At 42.0% G+C, this 17,828-nt stretch overlaps 1 protein-coding gene and 2 long non-coding RNA genes across 3 annotated transcripts in view; 1 reads left to right on the forward strand and 2 right to left on the reverse strand.

Annotated features, from left to right (window-relative positions):
- The window catches only part of LOC105450941 (homeobox protein homothorax), a 364,527-nt gene that overhangs the window by 127,360 nt on the left and 219,339 nt on the right, over window positions 1-17,828 (reverse strand). The gene's annotated exons all lie outside the window — the stretch shown is intronic.
- Window positions 1,123-7,293, forward strand: LOC105450943. Its single transcript, XR_974531.1, has 2 exons — window positions 1,123-1,520; window positions 6,854-7,293. It is a non-coding gene; the product is annotated as an uncharacterized LOC105450943 (long non-coding RNA).
- Window positions 10,524-11,271, reverse strand: LOC105450942. Its single transcript, XR_974530.1, has 2 exons — window positions 11,033-11,271; window positions 10,524-10,944 (listed from the first exon to the last, which is right to left on the reverse strand). It is a non-coding gene; the product is annotated as an uncharacterized LOC105450942 (long non-coding RNA).

A 17,828-nucleotide genomic window follows, 5' to 3' on the forward strand; every position in this document is an offset into this window, starting at 1 on the left:
GCGGCACTACTCTATGCGGCTTTCCGGTACCCGCCGCGCACGGTGCACGAAACGCGTTACGATACGTGCCCGACACGAGCCTGTCCCGAAACTCGTACTCGTACATCACAAATAGACTTTATGTCTATTCGCAGGACGAAATAATACAGCGCACCGGGATATCGTGTTTACTGTCCGGAAACCTCCAAACTCCCCAGCGGAAGTACGATTTCACTCTCGAGCTGGCATTCAACAATGATGTAGTGCCCGGAACGATGCTCGATAAAATGAAAGGAAGATGATGCCGGGTACTCATTACCTCGCTCAAAATACATGAATATGTCAGATGCAATCATAAAGCCAAGAATGTGGTCGATTTATATTCTCCGCGAAACAGACTTAGTTTACTCCGTTAGCTCATTCCTTGCGGTATACGTATTTACTTTCGAACGAAAGAGTCGAAAACACGGAAATGTGATTGGCGATGTCGTCGGCGTTAGTGATAGCCGGTCGTGAACATGAGACGGAGCAGTGACTAAAGAGACAGACAAGAAGAGAGAGAAAGAGAAAAGACGCGGCCAGACAGAGGCGAAAGCAGTAGTATATGATTTCGGATCGGAGCCAAGAACATTTCAGAGATCCCTCTCGGATCTAACCAGGTATGCAGGCAGCGGGTTGAAAATAAGCAGCGACACGCCATCAACATAGCATCGCATAGCGAAGGGAACCTCGCATTTGACTTTTTTGCCAGCTGGCAGCCTGTTATAGCGGCAGATGATCTCCGAGCCGAGTTCTCTCCTCTTCGCTTCGTCCCCCTAATCCTGAGTACCACCGGCACCACCATCGCCACCATCGCCGCACCATCGCCACCTCCTCCTCTTCGTTTTCTTCTTCGTCTTCTTGTTCTTCTCTTTCCTCTCTTCCTTCTCCGTTCCTTTTATTTCGACTCCTTATTTTCTCCACACGGTGACCAAGGCGACTCCATCATTTCTCAGAGCCCTGTATTCTGTGCTTCCATCTGATCGTAAAAACGTGCCATTTTTGTGCCCCTTCAAGAAATAATGTCGTCGAATATGTATATACATCTGTGTGTGTGTGTGTGTAAAAAAAAATTGAAGAAATGGACTCGAGAGAGAACGATATATTCGTGAGGAGGCGTGTACAGATCGGACTTGGGCAGAAAAACGAAAAAAGTTGACAGACACGTAACGAGATCGAATCTCATAGATACATTGTTCGCGAGTATGGAATAAATTGTTAGTCGATTTTTTCAAGTTTACGACACGACAAATCAATACCTGTCATCATACCTAACCCCGGAAACTACGAGCGATTTCGCGCAAAAGTGCTCACGCGCGCGACAGTTCAACACACGACACCGAACTCGAGGATTCCTTATAAATCGCCAAGACATGCATGGGAGATATTATCTGTTGACACGCGAACACGTCGGCGATATCCTAAATCAGATCAGCCGCCCATAAATCCGAGCCTTCTTCTCGAGTTAGAAGCAGATCGACGAGAAGAAAAGTAAACGAGAGGTACGCATTACAACATGTGTAGGATTCAAGATCTACGATTTCCTCCTTTAGATTCCCTAAAACTCATACCAACGATTTTTGACTCATAGTCATCCTTAATCGGAGATGGGATCGCATCGTTGGTGACGGGACAAGGGTTCGGGGGATCCGCAAGAACATCAAAGATTACGAAAGAAGTCTCTTGTTCCGAGAATTATGTCTATTATATCTATGGCACTTGTTAGTTTCGATCTTAAATCGAAATAATTAATCAGCTCGAACCGGTCATTTAAGTGATTTCGCTTTTCCTCTTCTTCGCGCTCTGTGGCATTCATTATGCATCATCGTGAATTCACTCGAATTCTATTATAATTTATCCACAGAGTTAGTCTCCTCGGACGAAAGTTTCGTTTCGATCTTGACATTCGTTCCAAAACGCTCCTCTTCTATCGCGTCATCCTTATAAATCTTTCAAAGGTCCTATAATTGTCACAGATCTTGCTCGAAAGCAATGAAAAAAAAAAGAGAGATTTCTATGTTACTGCTGGCAAAACTAACTTTTTAGCAAAATTATCTTTTTAGATAAAACATAATTAAAACCATATATATGGCAGTTTTCTTCTATCAATTATTCAGTGTTATGCAATTAGCAAAGATAAAAGCTCCAACACTTTAAAATGCTGAGAAAAAATAAGAACAAAACTATAAAAAATATAGAATATGTTCTAAGAACGCATATAGATATCCGAAAAGATGATAAATATTGTAATCGCGTATTTATAAAAAAAGTATCTTAATAAATAAGGACATAGAACCAATATGGTTGTTTCTAGAATGAATTATTCAAAAACATTTGCAAACATCTTTATATAAAAATATGTATAAGGGCGGAGAGAAAAATTTTCATTAATAAATAACGGTACACTAGTGAAATGGGGACGGCAGGGGGGAAGGGGAAGGCATTCTCATCTAATTCGAACGAGAGTTTCGTCCACGGCTATATAGAGCAGCCGGTCGGTACTATCAAGGCTGATTCGCAGAGGTGGTTCTGGAACTGGTGGTTCAGACACTAAGCCTGTAGACGAGGAGAAGCACCTGTGTCCCTGCTCCGCCCCCGGCCGAACCGACGACTAGATCGATGCCAGAGCTCTCTCCCTTCTCTGTTCTCGACCTCTCTTCCTCTCTCCTTTCTCTCGTCCGTCTCTTGCGCTCTCATCTCTTCCTCCTCCTCTCTCCATCTGTCTTCCTCTTTCTCTCTATCTCTTCGCAATATCTCTCTGCGCATCTCTGCGCCGGGTTCTCACGGCAAACAATGCACCGCGCGACGCCCTCGAAAACATCCACTTCTCTTGTCGCGGCGACGAGAAAGAGAAAGAGAGAAAGAGAGGCAGAGAGGGACAGAGCTGCTATCCACGCCGGTTCGGAAATTTATTTCCGAGACCAAAAGCTCTCAGCGCACCGATTCGGGAACGAGTACCGTCGCTTTCAAATTTTCTGGATGCCTCGTGAGATCTTGCAGAGCTACACCCGTTTTGATTTATCTGCTAGACATGCTGAACTTGTCGATGTAATACAAAATTCTACTAGTTATGTAAATATATCATTTGATCTTCATAATATTACTTAAAACATTAAACCTTAATTAAATACACAATAATTATGTGTATACGCGTATTATCTAGAATTTATTTTTTTGCTTATTCATGTGAAGCATCTATCGTTAAAATGTTCACAATTGATTTAGATGCATCATATAACGATACATAGTAATGGACATTCGCCATTTATGTATTCGATCTATAATCCATAGCTATACAAAGGTCCCTCATCGTAAGGACGATCACCGAACAATTACGTTAACGAGAATAATCTCACAAGAAAGGAGAATCATCGTCATGAACGACGGTGTATTTATCGGACGTCATCTGGCGAGTTCGCCAAATGGAATTTGATTGGCCGTTTGCCACGAACAGCTCTTGGTCTCGGTGGACGAGTACTATGCTTCGGCTGCTCATGTGGTCCTCTCTATCCTATCCGCACGTGTATCTATTCTCTCTGGTTCCTCCATTTCCTACCTATCCTATCCTAGCTGTCACCGCGCACGAATACACGCGGATGATATACTACGATCTAACGGCGACCGATATGATCTAAAGAAATGTTTAAATTGATTTATCTGAAACGAAGAGAGGAAACGGAAAAACTTTAGTGTCTTTTTCCGTTATTTTCTTCGTTAAATATCATATCATAAATACTTAACAATAATTAATCCTTTCTAAAAACAAATGCTGCAGATGCCGATTGATTGTCTCACAGCGGTTATTTCGTGAGCGGCTGAGTTATGGCATATTTTAACAGTTGTGTGTGTACTGAGTTGATAGAGTGTATAGCAAATATACTAAAAAGTGAAAAATGTTAAATAGCGCGCACGAAGTGCGCGCCTGTAATGTTAGTATGTAAAAATAATAAATTACACAAAAATGATATTATTTGATATGTGATATTAAATATAAAATTTATATGTTAGAAACTTTCCTTAGAGAGAATAATAAGATTATATTAGATCAGAAAGAGATATTTCAGATATCCGATTGAGATATCGAATTAATCTACACGATGGAAAACACGAACGGAAAATAGGAAGAAGACAGTTGATATACATATTTCAAAGTAGCTACCGCTCTTTTATCTGGCTTTAATAAATCTTCAAATGCTGAAACGATATTGGGTCGTACAGATGCGTATTCAAACTCCAAAGCTCGTAGAATAAAAATTCTCAAGCTCGTACGTGAAGCTGGTCACTTCGAAGAATTCCAGCGTATCTACGAACAAGATCTATCAACTCTTCGTACGATAAAGCAAGCTTCCTTCTTCCTCGTCTTCATCCGCTTTTCTCCTCCCTTTTCCTCGACGTTCTCAATTCAACCTTCTCCTCCGGGATAAACCAGGATAAATGTCTCGGAAATATAGTGGGCCAGTGTCTGGCAGGGACCGGAAATGGAAGCTTGTGGTCGGATACGGATGTATATTTCGTTTGGCTCGGAGAATTTTTTTTTACCGTTCTCACCCTCATAAGAGTTTCTGATATCCGGAGTATAGCCTCTACAAACCTTGACTACAAAATTTTTAAGTCTTGTTCGCAAAGCAGACGCACCCTATGCAAACTTATTCAATATATATATAATCTACATAAACTATTAATATATTCATACATATCCCATTTAATTCTATTTCGCGATCCAAGAAAAACAGCGAGGTTTACTTAATTTCTTTGAATTCTGACACAGTGTGCGTGATCGAAAATTTACAAAATATTAAAAAAGATTATTAAACAAATTAGCGATGTATAAAAATGTAGCAAAGTTGTTTAAATAGAAATTTATACTGCCTACAAAGAAAGAACGGAATAAGTCAGAAGACAAAAGCGCCAAAAACCTCGAAACAGGTGGCGTGTCAATGTCTGTGGTATGCTTCAACTCGATCTCAAGACGCGTGTGTGCCGTACGTGAACAGTGATCGATCGATCTGTCCGCGTCGAATTCTCTTCTTCACATTCATCCAAGACACTCCCTGATCGTCTCTGTAATCCGAACGTTCGATAATCGACGAAAAGGCAAACAACCCGGGTGTATACATCCTACTTTCTCTCTCTACACCTGAGAATCTCTCATCTAAAAATTGCGACGATATATATATAGATATTGTATCATTTCCGCATAATTTTTAATCATCTAATCAAAATGAAACGTTAAAAACATATGACAATTTTTATCTTTAAATTACAATTATCTGTGGTCAAATCTAGTAGATTCAACTAATCGGTTATTACTATCATTCCAACATCGGAAAAATATTGTTTAATATATACCTTGACTATTTATGTAAGATACGCGTGAAGCTAGTGTGCGCGGAGGTCACACACACGAAAACCTGTCTCGTATTTCTCACACGGGCGATAAATGACAAGACAGAAGAATTCAGAGGGGTGGTAGAGGTGCGCGATTAAAAGTCCTTCAGAGGATGCCGCGGATACACAGCTGGCGAGAGGTAATTGCGCCACGTGACTGTTGGTATATACTACACCGAACCACCCTGCGCCTCGCCGTGGGCACCGCCACCAGTACCTCCAGCAGCCTCGAACCCCCATCGAGTCCCACTCGGTTCCCACCACCCCTTACACCCCCCTGGAGGAACGAGCAACGAGCAATTTCATTACTGCTTAACGCCTGTCATAAATCTCCACGGGAGCCCTCTCGCTCTCCCTCCCCCTGCGCCCATCCTCCCCAGCTCCTCCACCCCCGCCACCCTGTCGAGGTTCTCTCCCTTGTTTCACCTCTTCTCCCCCGAAGACTCCACCCTCACTTGCACAACTCCGCATCTCGCGTCTCTTGCTTTCTCCGGCTCAATTTCTCTGCACTATGTTTCATCGCTTTTATCCTTCGCGCCTTCCTTGTATCTTTTCCCTCCTATCTTGCGTTTCTTCCACCGCGTTGCCATTTAAAGAAGAGAAAGAGAAAATGGAAAACGCGCAGAGTGCCTATTCTGTACTTTTTACGTTACTGTTTAAAGAAAAATAATGATGAGAGGATATTCCTGCGACGCGCGCTTCTTCGCTTCTATGCTTCATTCCTTTTTTCATCTTTTCGCCCGCTGTTCTTACACGACTTTCTATTGCGTACCGCGTCCTAATTCGCTTGAGAAACGAAAGAAGCGGCCTGCTGATACAACCGGTACAAATGGAAATAGGAAACGAGAAGAATGAGCGTTACAATATACAAGCACGGACACTTCTCAGGCGTTCCGCGTTCTCTATTCTCCATTCTGTTCGCGCTTTCCGCAGTCTTCCTCGACCGCCTCGTCGACCGCGGGATTGTCGTTAGACGCTTCATTTACGCCCGCTCTGCGAAATTCACCGGTTGCGTCGCTGGGGCTGCGCTGATAAATCACGCAGTCCGTTTTAAACGTTCCTGGCGTGAGGAGCGGCAGCGCGTTTCCTCACTTTTTCATCGGACCACGACCGAGTTATATCTCTCGCACGTGAGTGCAGTATTTGCCAAGCGGTGCGCTCCGGAAAACGGACGCTGAAGAATGCAATACGTCGAGAATAATTACTGCCTAATTTCGAGTTGATAGTTCTTCCTTACTATTTAAATATATCTAAGTCATCGAGTAAATATGCAAATACGCTAAATCATTCACTTGAATCTTACAACTGTAAGATTATTAGACGGATTATTCTTTTACTATTTATGTTATTATTTTCTATATAATTACAAGTTGTGCGTTAAGCTCAGCTATGATGATTGAATCTATTATGAATGCTTCCTAGAATAAAGGTCTGTCATCTTAAAAAGTGTCAGCAGACAAGAAAGAGATTCGACTGCGACTTGGCTTTCTCGCTCGAAGGATCGGAATGCAGATGGCATTGTTCTAGGACGCCGATGGGTTCCACTGTTGGAGTTGGAGGCGTTGATGAGCCGGCACGATCCACGGATGTTTTCTACGGTCTCGCACTCCTTCTCGATCCTCACAGTCTGCTCATTCTTACTCGTGAAGACAGCGGAATGCGATTCGCCGAGCCCTCGTGCGATCCAACTATAGCAATATGCAGGCGCAAAAACTCTGTCATCGTCGCGGATATTCGCGGTAAGGTTAACGTGTTGGGAAGCTGCCGCCAAACACACATCACTTTGATATCTCGTATCTCTTTTTTGCTGCATCATTTTGCATTCATGTTATTACTAGACAAGTGTAAAATCGTAAAATAAAGGAAGGTACAAAATTTTCAATTAAATGAACTCAGAATTTCATGCAACATTACATTTTTTTTTAACTCTTGATGAAAAACAAAAATAAATATTTTTAATAACATCCAAAGTGATAGGTATCGTACAATCGATGAAGCGTCAAAAGTAATTGAGGCGTAATCCGATGGTTTATATAATTTAATCTACGAAAAAGCTCTATAGCCTATATGATAGAGATAAGGCTGATTCTTCGTACGATAATCTCTTCTTCTTGTCATTTTGTGTAAGTAGATACGCGTGTAAGTAGATATGCGCACACACATTTTTTCAAAAATTATTAATATTTTATATTGTATATTTTAAATTGCAATCGGCCATTGCCGATCATCAAATCAAAATCTAAGCGAGTCAGAGAATTTGCAAATAATTAGACAGGAAAATTCGACAAGATTCTAATATACGTCAAATTTTATGGCATAACCATTTAAAAGTAAAAAAAATGTTGATGTGTAAAAAAGAATTTATGGAAATTTTGAAATATTTTTCAGTTAGTAAGAAAATTAGAATCAAGAATATTTTTCCAATGACACCGATCCACCGTTAGCTAGGCCGTCTGCTTGGAATCCATGAAGTTCATGCGCTTCGGTTCCTCGCGCGAGGCGTGAGTAACGTCGCTAAATCATACGCGGTTACGACTGGTCTCTAGAGATAACTCGCAGATAAGGAGAAGCGAAGATCATGCCGTGCGCGACCTGGCTCGCGTGTATCAAAGGACTCCATCTGCCCGGAGCCACAAGCCCGCCGTCCAGCTACGGCGTCAATGTCAACGGCCTAATCATGACTAATGGTTCTTCGCTAGCTGGCTTCTCTCCCTTTTTCCTCTCTTTCCTTTCTTTGCCAGACGCATCGACGCTAAACTTGACAACGGTACGCACATGTAGGTAGAAACATATACGCACGTATGAAAATACCACGTATACTCGCGTAATATACTGCCATAATCGTGCGTGCGGCGAGAAAAAGTAAAAAAGGTACGGATAGAAACAAAGAAGGGAATAGATAGAAAAAAGAAAGAGAGAAGCAGAGAAAGAGATAGATACTTAGTAAAATCGTTATACCTTGTTCCTTCGGCGGTTAGTCTGGCTTGTATACGCGTACCTTACCTACAGTGACGCTCACAAGAAGCGAAAGCCGATCCTTATCTCGTCATGTTCTCTCTACGCTTGGCGATCCGCGCGATTCGCGGCGGACCGAGGCCGAACAACAGACAAGAACGGAAGAACGAGGACCGAGCAGATTTTTGTCCAATTAACATGCACCGCGTTGCGGAATTTTTTGTCGATGTAATCTCCATGTGGCACGGGCCTATATCTCACGATATTACGATTAATGTAATTTGACGTCGGTATTCCGAACGCGATATCCCTCGAACGCGAGCTCCGTGCAGCATGCGAGTACTGGCCAATGCCAGTATATATATGCGTTCGATCTCTCCCGAAGATTGGCCCACCCGATCTCGCCTGAAGACAGAAACAACCGCTGCGAATCCGATCATGTCCAAGACCGAGCTGACGTCCACGCCAGATTTCGATCTCTCTTCTCTCTACAGTCTACTGTATAAAGAATGAATTCAGTCAAATCTAGCACTAATTATAAAAAAACGAGTTTCGACAGTTACATGAAGAAAACTTAATAATGTCGTTAACAATTATTATCGTTCGTCGACATCAAAAATTTCGAGATAATTATCAAATTGAAATTTCCATTATTCCATTATGATTGGAGTGGAAAATGCAACGCGTTCAACGTTTTCTCTCCTTTCCAAAATTCTTCATTAATAATTCGATAAACATAAAGTAAAAAATCTTTAATGTAACATACATAGGGCGTTAGCTAGCCTATAGAGTCAGCATATCTGGATTCCCAGAAGATCGAATAGTCGCGCTATAGACGATTCGAATGAGGCAGGACGAAGAGCGGAATTGCTTATATAGAGATGGCCGTTCGTGATATAAGATCCAGCATATCCCGTAGGAAATCCTGGGAACGGATCTATCTTACCCCGAGGGATAGCGTCGTTGCGGAGGAAGAGAAGCGCGCGGGAGGAGGAATTCACCTGTCAGCCTGAATTAAAGGATGGCGGGATCGCGCGCGTGTGAGAGACCCAGTCGGCTCGATTCCCGCAATTGAGGCGTCTTGCAGACCGCCTGGTTCCCATTTCGAGATGCCGCGGAGAGGATACATTGTCTCGACCTCCATACAAACCGACTCTCTAAACTCCTAACTTGAGAATATTTGGAGAAAATTTTCGTTAACCAAAATTAAACGGAATACTAACCGATACACTACCGATATACACTAACTGTTATATTCACTCCAACAAAATTATTCATGTTTGGTAAATTTAATTGCAGATTTTGCATGTGTTTATTTTCTTATAAGTAAGCTTTAATTAAGAGCATAAAATAAAAAAGATAAAGTTTTGAAAATATTAAATTATATTTATATACTAAAGAATCGTTATCTAATTTATTTTCCTAAATCTTTCATTATGTTTTTATTTAGATATACGATTACTATACAATTTAAATATTAATCTTTACGTAAACAATATAAAGGAAGAATTTAATGTATAAAACATTGTTAGTGATACACTCGGACAATGAAAGATTCTCAGGACCGACTCTTGAGTGGGGAATCCTTTCGTTTTGGCTTCTTTCGCGCGGGATATGTCGCGACGGGCATTTACGCGGCATCGACCGCGAAACGAGTCGCCTCTCAGAAGTCGCCGTGTAAGAATGAAGAAAGGAGTAAAGAAGAAGACGAAGAAGAAGAAAACGGGGAACGATACCGTCTGAAGACCGTGAAATCCGGATCCACTCTAAGCCCCGTTCAGCCGGCGAAGCGACTCTCGCTTTTCTCTTTCGCTCTCTTCGTCTTCTGGACGCCCAATCCGATAAAAGGAGGATGCGCGAGAAGCGAGAAGAGAGAAGCGCGTGGCTGCAGTGGTTCGTTCGCCTCGCCGGTTCGTTAACCGTCCAATCGCGACGATGCCGGTACGAGAGCAGCGAAGATACCGTCGTGTCGTCCACCGACGAAGATGCCGCAAAAATCTGACGTGACTCGCTTCAACTGTCCGATGTCCCGTCCTTGCGTTCCAAGCCGAGAGGAACGCAAATACAAAGACGAGCAACTTTCTACTTGGAAATAAAATTAAGTAGCATTAAGTGTACACTTGTGTTTCTTCTCTATTTTACAATCACAACATTTTAACAAAAATGGAAAAATATTATTTATTTTGCACATAAAATGCATATGGATGGGAAAAAAACAATGGGAAAACACGAAAGCACAATTTGCTTGCGAAATCCTGCTTGCAAAACCAGCCAATTCGTAAATTATACGTCGAAACGTGCGTTGGATTATGCATGTTTGTATATAATAATTATTAATTAATGTTCTGTTAATTATACGTCACAGAAATTCATGGTGCGTAGTCGTTTACTCTTCCGGTGTAATTCGCTAGCGCTGGTCTATCGGATGTAATTTATTCGAGGTTCCATTGTTTTGCAACCTTTATTATCAATTGAAAACGTGCTCGGCGTTTTATTTGATACTTTGTCAGCACCAGGCCAATTAATGTTATTTTACAAATGCGCCTAACGAAATTAATGATCTGTTACAAGCGTGAGATGAAACTACAGATAAGAAAAGATTAACTACATATATACAAATGCTTATATAAAAGTACTAATAAATATATTCTAATAAAGAAAACTATTTTACCTTTTTAATTAATTCTTTCGGCATAGAATAATCAAAAATTTCAAAAGCTGTCATATTGAAAAAATATATATCACTAAAAAAAAATTTTTTTATTTTCCTACACTGACACAATAATTGTCAAAAGCACACTTTTTCAAATGAAATAACAGCAAGTTATCTTGACGAAAATGTTATTTCCTATGGTCAAAAGGTAACGCGTTTATTGAGATCAAAATCTTGCGTTGTCCTCTGAAGCGAGCCAACGTTCGGTGCCGTAATAGATCGATTGTATCAAAGTGTCACCCCAATGTACACCCTATACCCGATACTGTAGCCTCCCCGATCGCAGGAATAGAATAAACGCAGTTCCCCTGTCAGCTACATGATCGCATCTACAGATCTCACCGACTCATTCCCCGCGACCACCAAGAAAGTGCTTAATGTAATGTGAATAATATAAAACGCCGGCCGTTACAATCATCTCCCGGCCTGACCCCGTACGATGTGTAGGCAGCAAAGAAAGATAAAAGCTCGGAGTAGAAAAGAGAAGGGAAGATAAACAGAGTCGAAATGTACGAAGGTACATCAAGTATTGATGCCACTTCGGCCTACTACGCGTTGTAAGCACAGGTACGATTCGATACGCAACCTACGCACGCATACGCCTGTGTGATCGCTGCCCCGACCCATAACCACGATAGGGTCTTTAAAGCTGCATTCTATGGCTAGATGTCCAGCACTCTCCTTAATGGGGTGCCACCGATATCCTCCACTCTCGTTCAACACATGCGAACATACCAGCGTATACCGACGAATAAACACACACCCACAGACGCGATCCAATAGACGGATCGCGAAGATTCCAAACCCAATCCTCCCTGTACATCTCGCACTCCGTTTCTCATCTTTGTACCCTGAAAGCGTTACCGAGACTCCTAGAAGGAATTTAAAGGTCTACCGGGAATCGCGCGCGCGAGTAACGCACCTTAATGGGATTGGCGTTCACGGAACGATCATTAACGTCGACGGGCAAGCACGCGGATCTAAAGAGAGAGCGAGAGCAGCGTTTTGTCCTTGGTTTCCGCCATATCCTGATGCACGGAGAACAACGTGGAACCATGCCATAAATCCGCTATGGTGCCTCCTGGGACGTCTACCGACCCCAGCGCTTTCGAAGTTGCGATAATTGCGGACGGTTAAGCGATTATCCAAAGAAGGTCTTACCGGACGTATAGTTGAGTGATGATGATGGGGTATCGCGCGACATCGATCGTGCATCACGATAGTTTGCAATAATAGACGCTTGTACGATCGATACGGAGGTATATCTTTTTGGTCAAGATTTCCTTGTCGACGATCAACGCCTGCATAACGCGAGAAAATCGCTGTTACATAAATACATCGCGTGCACGCTTTATTCATGTATATTGTACACCGACGGGAAAGATTGTTAATAAGTGGCAAACATAATCCACTGCCATGCTTGACATTTGTGATTAGATTAATCAAGATCGTTACGGGCGTCGCGCCGTTCTGCGCTCTCGCGTAACGAATTCATCCTAGTACTACCAAGGAAAGTACATACTGTATTTCACGCAACGAATGCAATAAAGTTATCTTTAAGTCGAAGAAACGACCGTATGATCTGAGAAGAGAGAAATAAATGGCCCGGATGACTGATAGTGCCGGGCTGCGAAATCAGTACGGCAGTTCCAGAATCCAAAACGAAAGCAACCGGGAATTAGCGATGTCTCTGCATCAAAGTTAAGCCTACACGGTCGGCTGGGACGGACGTGAGATTACGTCGAGCGACAAGTAGAACCAGAAAGGCTAATGAGTGGCCGAGTTAATACCAGGCTCAGTGCCGCGCCTGCTGTCGCCTGTGTGTAGATAGACATATACATATATACGCATGCGTATGCATATATACACATACGCATGTGGGTGCGGATACGTACACGAGAGCACGACTTTCTCTCCCCTTTCTCTGTCCGCTCGACGACGGGATCTACGCGTACCGGCCCTCGGTTTAAACCTATGAATGCATATTCAAGATACGAATGTTTTAAATCCAGGCAGGATTATTCGCCGACGAGTAGGTATGCTTCTGGCCTGGAGAACGGGGGAGAGACAGAGGCGAACTCGCCCGGGTGTATAAAGACGGGCTGTTTTATTATTTTTCATATCGACAAGAGAGGAAGAGAGGAAAAAAGCGGAGAGCACGACGAGAGAACAACGGGCGACGGGAGAAAGGGATGGAATGGCGCGGGGGGTGAAGGATTAACGGCGATAAATTTCGCAAAAATAGGGGCTTACGCTGTCGCGGGGCGACAGTCTAATCCCAGTTCCGCACACTACCCCCCTTACGCAGAGATGGGGGTACAGCTCGACGTAGGATCGTCGCGCGAGAAACGACGCGTTGCTGGTGGCGATTCCAGCGGAGGTTCCCGCTTGTGCTTTTTGCAATTATCTTTCTCACACTCAAAATTCTTTTTCCTTTTTCAGTTTTCAGCCGTTTTTTTTTTCTTTTTCTCCATAGTTGATACTCGCGATGTTTACAGAATTTGATTTCCTCTTGAGGTTAGCGATTTTTAATAAAAGACATTTTTACAGCTAAGCAAATGCATAACGACATGTTTTTCAACCATCTGTAAAGTCTGCTTCGCATCATTAAAACTTTATCGTGAAATTAACTCAAGTCGCTGTGGATGACTCTCGGTGAATGACGCGTCATGAAGTCGAATGGAGACCCATTTGTAATCTCACGAGTGGGCGAGGGTAGCGTACATCGAAGAGGGAAAGAAAAAGTTTCGGCATTCAGCTCAACATACGTAACAATGGCCGCGTATCAACATAATTACAGTTCGCCTCGGTTAGCGATGCGCGAGCCTGACGAAAGCCAAGTATTATATTCAAATGCAAGGCAAGGCGACGCCGGTAAGCAAAGCAAAACTTGCAAAGGCAAAAGGGGTTGCCGGGCCCCACGGCCAAATAGCCGAGGTTGAAGGTTATAAGTTCATTGAAGAGATGCGGAGAACAGAAAGACGAGAACTGAAGAACGAGCAAGAGGACGCAAAAATGTCGCTTCGAGCTAGTTGTCTAGCTGTCCCAAAAGAGGAAATTACGTCGTCTAGCTTGACCCCTCTGCTACTTTCGCAACGTTTCTTCTTGACTGAAAGAGAAGATCAAGAGAAACGAAGAGCTTGATAACCACATAGTAGAGACTGATACCATTCATTTGACTATCTAAATACACCGTGAACAACGCAACATTTGTCAAATCGGACATTTTTTATAAGAAATTTTTATATGAGTTTCATTTTTAACATCACCTGTATAACATATCAAAAGCATCTCTCTTCACTTTGTTTATTCATAAATATTTTTACTACATCAGATTTTATTTAATTTCTATTTGTTACTACTCCTTGCAATGTCTAAAAGTTCTCGCAATAATGTATCTTATAACATAAATGTAAGTAACAAAGAATTTCCACAGATATGTGAATATGGTTATATACATCGTAAGAGTGACATCGTCGAGCGTGAGAATCCTTTTGTAGACACGTCGTAAGATCAAGAAACACAGACAGAATAAAAGACGTCTCTGGGGAGAAAAAGAAAAAGGCAGCAGTGAGCGGAAGAACGGACGATACAAGGGGACCAGGGCAAGCATTGACTTCCCGAAGAAGAAACGAAGGCTCAAGGATTTGTTCAAGCGGAAAACTGCCGGTCGATGTATGCAAACGTCTCCTCCATGTCCTTCGGAGCCGATAGGGTGACAACGGGCGTATCGTGTCGCCTTCGAGAGCCGATTTTCGCGTCGCGAAAGAATTGTCCGACTACATAACGCGCGTTCATCTCTTTCGTAGCAAGTATCGCAAAGCGAAACAAAGCGGACGCAAAACGCGGCAGAGGACAGGTCAAGCTTGTGGACCTTGACCCACGACACGTCAAGGACGGGCGAGTGGTACCGGAAGCAGGTGGATAATAGCCGGTCCAGGGGTGCCAAGGGGACAATAGATGTCAGCCGGCACGCAGCGGCACCACAGCGGGACCGAGATAGCAGATCTAAGTGGGCCATGCCGCGCTACGGTTATGGCAGCATAAAACGCTCCGATAGTACCGGAGGGGGCGGCGCGCGCGCGGGCACAGCCAGCCGCGCGACGGCTCGTGCGGTAGTCAAGTTGAGTGTCGGAGAGAGAGCCCCTTTACGGCCGAAAAAACTGCCGCTATGATTGTCTATGCAAATTGTTTAAGATATCCGGGGTGAAGGCAGTTCCGCGTCTTTTGCGGCCGCCGTTTCGTGAAAACCGGCACGTCGGAAACTACTGTTGGCAGTGACGCTCAACTGTGATCACATAGTGGCGCGGTGACCTGACACATTCTTTATAATGGAATACAATATTCTAGAACGAAGTACTCGTAATGTTTAATGACGTGCGACAATGTCTTATCTGGCAACAATAATTTATAATCGCACAATGTCGAATATTTCTTTGAGGATAGAAATAAGATCTGTACGAGCTACCTGCTAGCTTTATCGCGCCATAAAGTATTAGACATACGTCCCGTATTACATCATACCTTGATGGCGATATGGATGAATTAAAGATCATATCAAGATATATTGCTGTGCCAGCGTGCAGCAACAAATGAAACGCGTTTCATTATCGATCTCGATGGAAAGATGCTAACGTTTCGGTCTGTAGGACTCTACCGCATGCAGGTAATGGCATTGCTGGTTTGTGGTTTGCAACACACTGGCCTTACCTATCTTAGATAGCTTATTGATTGCCTCGACTGCACTCTGTTCTCCCATTAGAACAATATAGAAACTGCAGAGACAATACGTATCTGTTCCATATACTAGGCACATCTAAGAAATTTATTCGCATTTTGATAACTCGTATTTTTTTTAATTTAACATTTCTATTCATTTCATATTATTACAATCAGAATAATAACAATTATATAATCATTTTACTGTGCAAGAATATTTTCAGTTAGAAATTTTATATTTTATTCTATGTTCTATGATAATACAATATCTAATATACATATATTCTTGTATAAATTTATATAAGTTTTTAATGTGTAGATATATTTTCAAAAATTCAATATATATTACACATTGATGAATTAAAAACATTTCAAAGTCAAACCAAATTTTTGAGCATATTCAGTTAATTCTTGCTTAAGAAAAACGATTGTAGGCAACATTCAATGGAACAAAGTGTCATAAAGTAGCGAGCTGGCAAATATAATTTAAAATGGTTTTATTGATATAAGAAGACTACTACGCAGTGAATGAATGAATGGCTATGGTCGACAAGCAAAAGGATAGTGGGAATGACAACAAAGGCGGTAAAACAGTAGAATAAAATAGAGAAGGAGATAGAAAATTGAAAAGGAACGACCAAGTGGAAGAAACAAAGTCGCAGGAAACTGCAAACTAGATGGATATGTCTTCCGAGGAAATTAAAATGGATTATATATGGATTATATATGGATTCTTCGATCTTATTTCTCCTTTTTATTTCTTCACTCTACATCTGCTACCTCTATTCTCCAATTTGCTTGCAACGTTTACGTCTGCTAACTATATATATACCTATAAATAATATTTATCACGCTAAATTCAGAATTACAAATTTTTAACATTTAAAAATCAATAAACAATTATATTCTTACTTTTATTATATTTTTACAGTTAAATGAAAAAAGATATCAAAATTAAAAAATTTTAATTAAAAGATTTTATTATATATAAAACATGATTAATTAACAAATAATGCAAATTTAATTAATTTATATTATTTTCAGTATATAATAATTTATCAAAATGTCACCGAAATCTTATGTTATCATTTCTTTGTCAAATATTAAACATAATTAAATTGAGATATGTGACACGTTTCGGTAATTCGTGTCTGCAATTTAAATTCCAAATTAACCCAGTAGCAAACATTTTAATTTCTTTTAAAAGCAACAAGACATGTTATCAATTCTACTTCCAGAGATATACCATAGAACATCGAAAGTGTACATGAGAAGGAACGACGAGGGAAGAAGTACTAGGTCGGTAGCCACAATTCTGGAAAGCCCAACTCCGCCGCCCGAGGAAGGTCGGGACACGGAGTCGACCATGATGTATGCTCCTCTTCCGTCTAATTAAACTTAGGGAGGGTCGCAGAGTTGGTTGGTGCGCCGGTTGTACGGACGGACGTATGTATGGTCGGACTGACAGCGAGGGGAGGTCGGCGGATGGCTTTCAAAATGACAACCGTAGAGAGCAAGAGCAAGAGCAAACGCGAAAGAGAGAGAGAGAGAGAGAGAGAGAGAGAGAAGAACGGAAGAAAGATCCGTGTCTCCTTGCGAACGCATGAAACGGTACTTATAACGAGAGTGGGATCACCATTGACTTCCTCTCAGGAGACTCGATGCACTTAGCTTCTATTACATTATTCATACGCGGCGATAAACAATCCGATAAAAAAAGAAGACGCAACCACGCTGGACGTTCGTGCCGTACGAAACTTTTATCGAGCATTGGCAAGCGTCGCGATTTTCGAAAATATCGCCGAGTCAGCGTAACGCAGCAAAACATGCGAGCTCGTGTGGGGATCTACGCCAACGAATACATAAACTTGCTTTTAGGAAATTCCATTAATCTCCAGTTGCACTCCGGTGCCGTATACACGAAGTCCGTTTTGTGCGATACATCGATTGTTTGAGCGATACTGTTTTCTTCTTTCTTATACACCATAGAATAGTAACAAACACTAGCCTCTCTCTTTCTCTCTCTCTCTCTCTC

The sequence above is a fragment of the Wasmannia auropunctata genome, unplaced genomic scaffold (genome assembly GCF_000956235.1).
Source record: "Wasmannia auropunctata unplaced genomic scaffold, wasmannia.A_1.0 LD336053.1, whole genome shotgun sequence".
Lineage (NCBI taxonomy): Eukaryota > Metazoa > Arthropoda > Insecta > Hymenoptera > Formicidae > Wasmannia > Wasmannia auropunctata.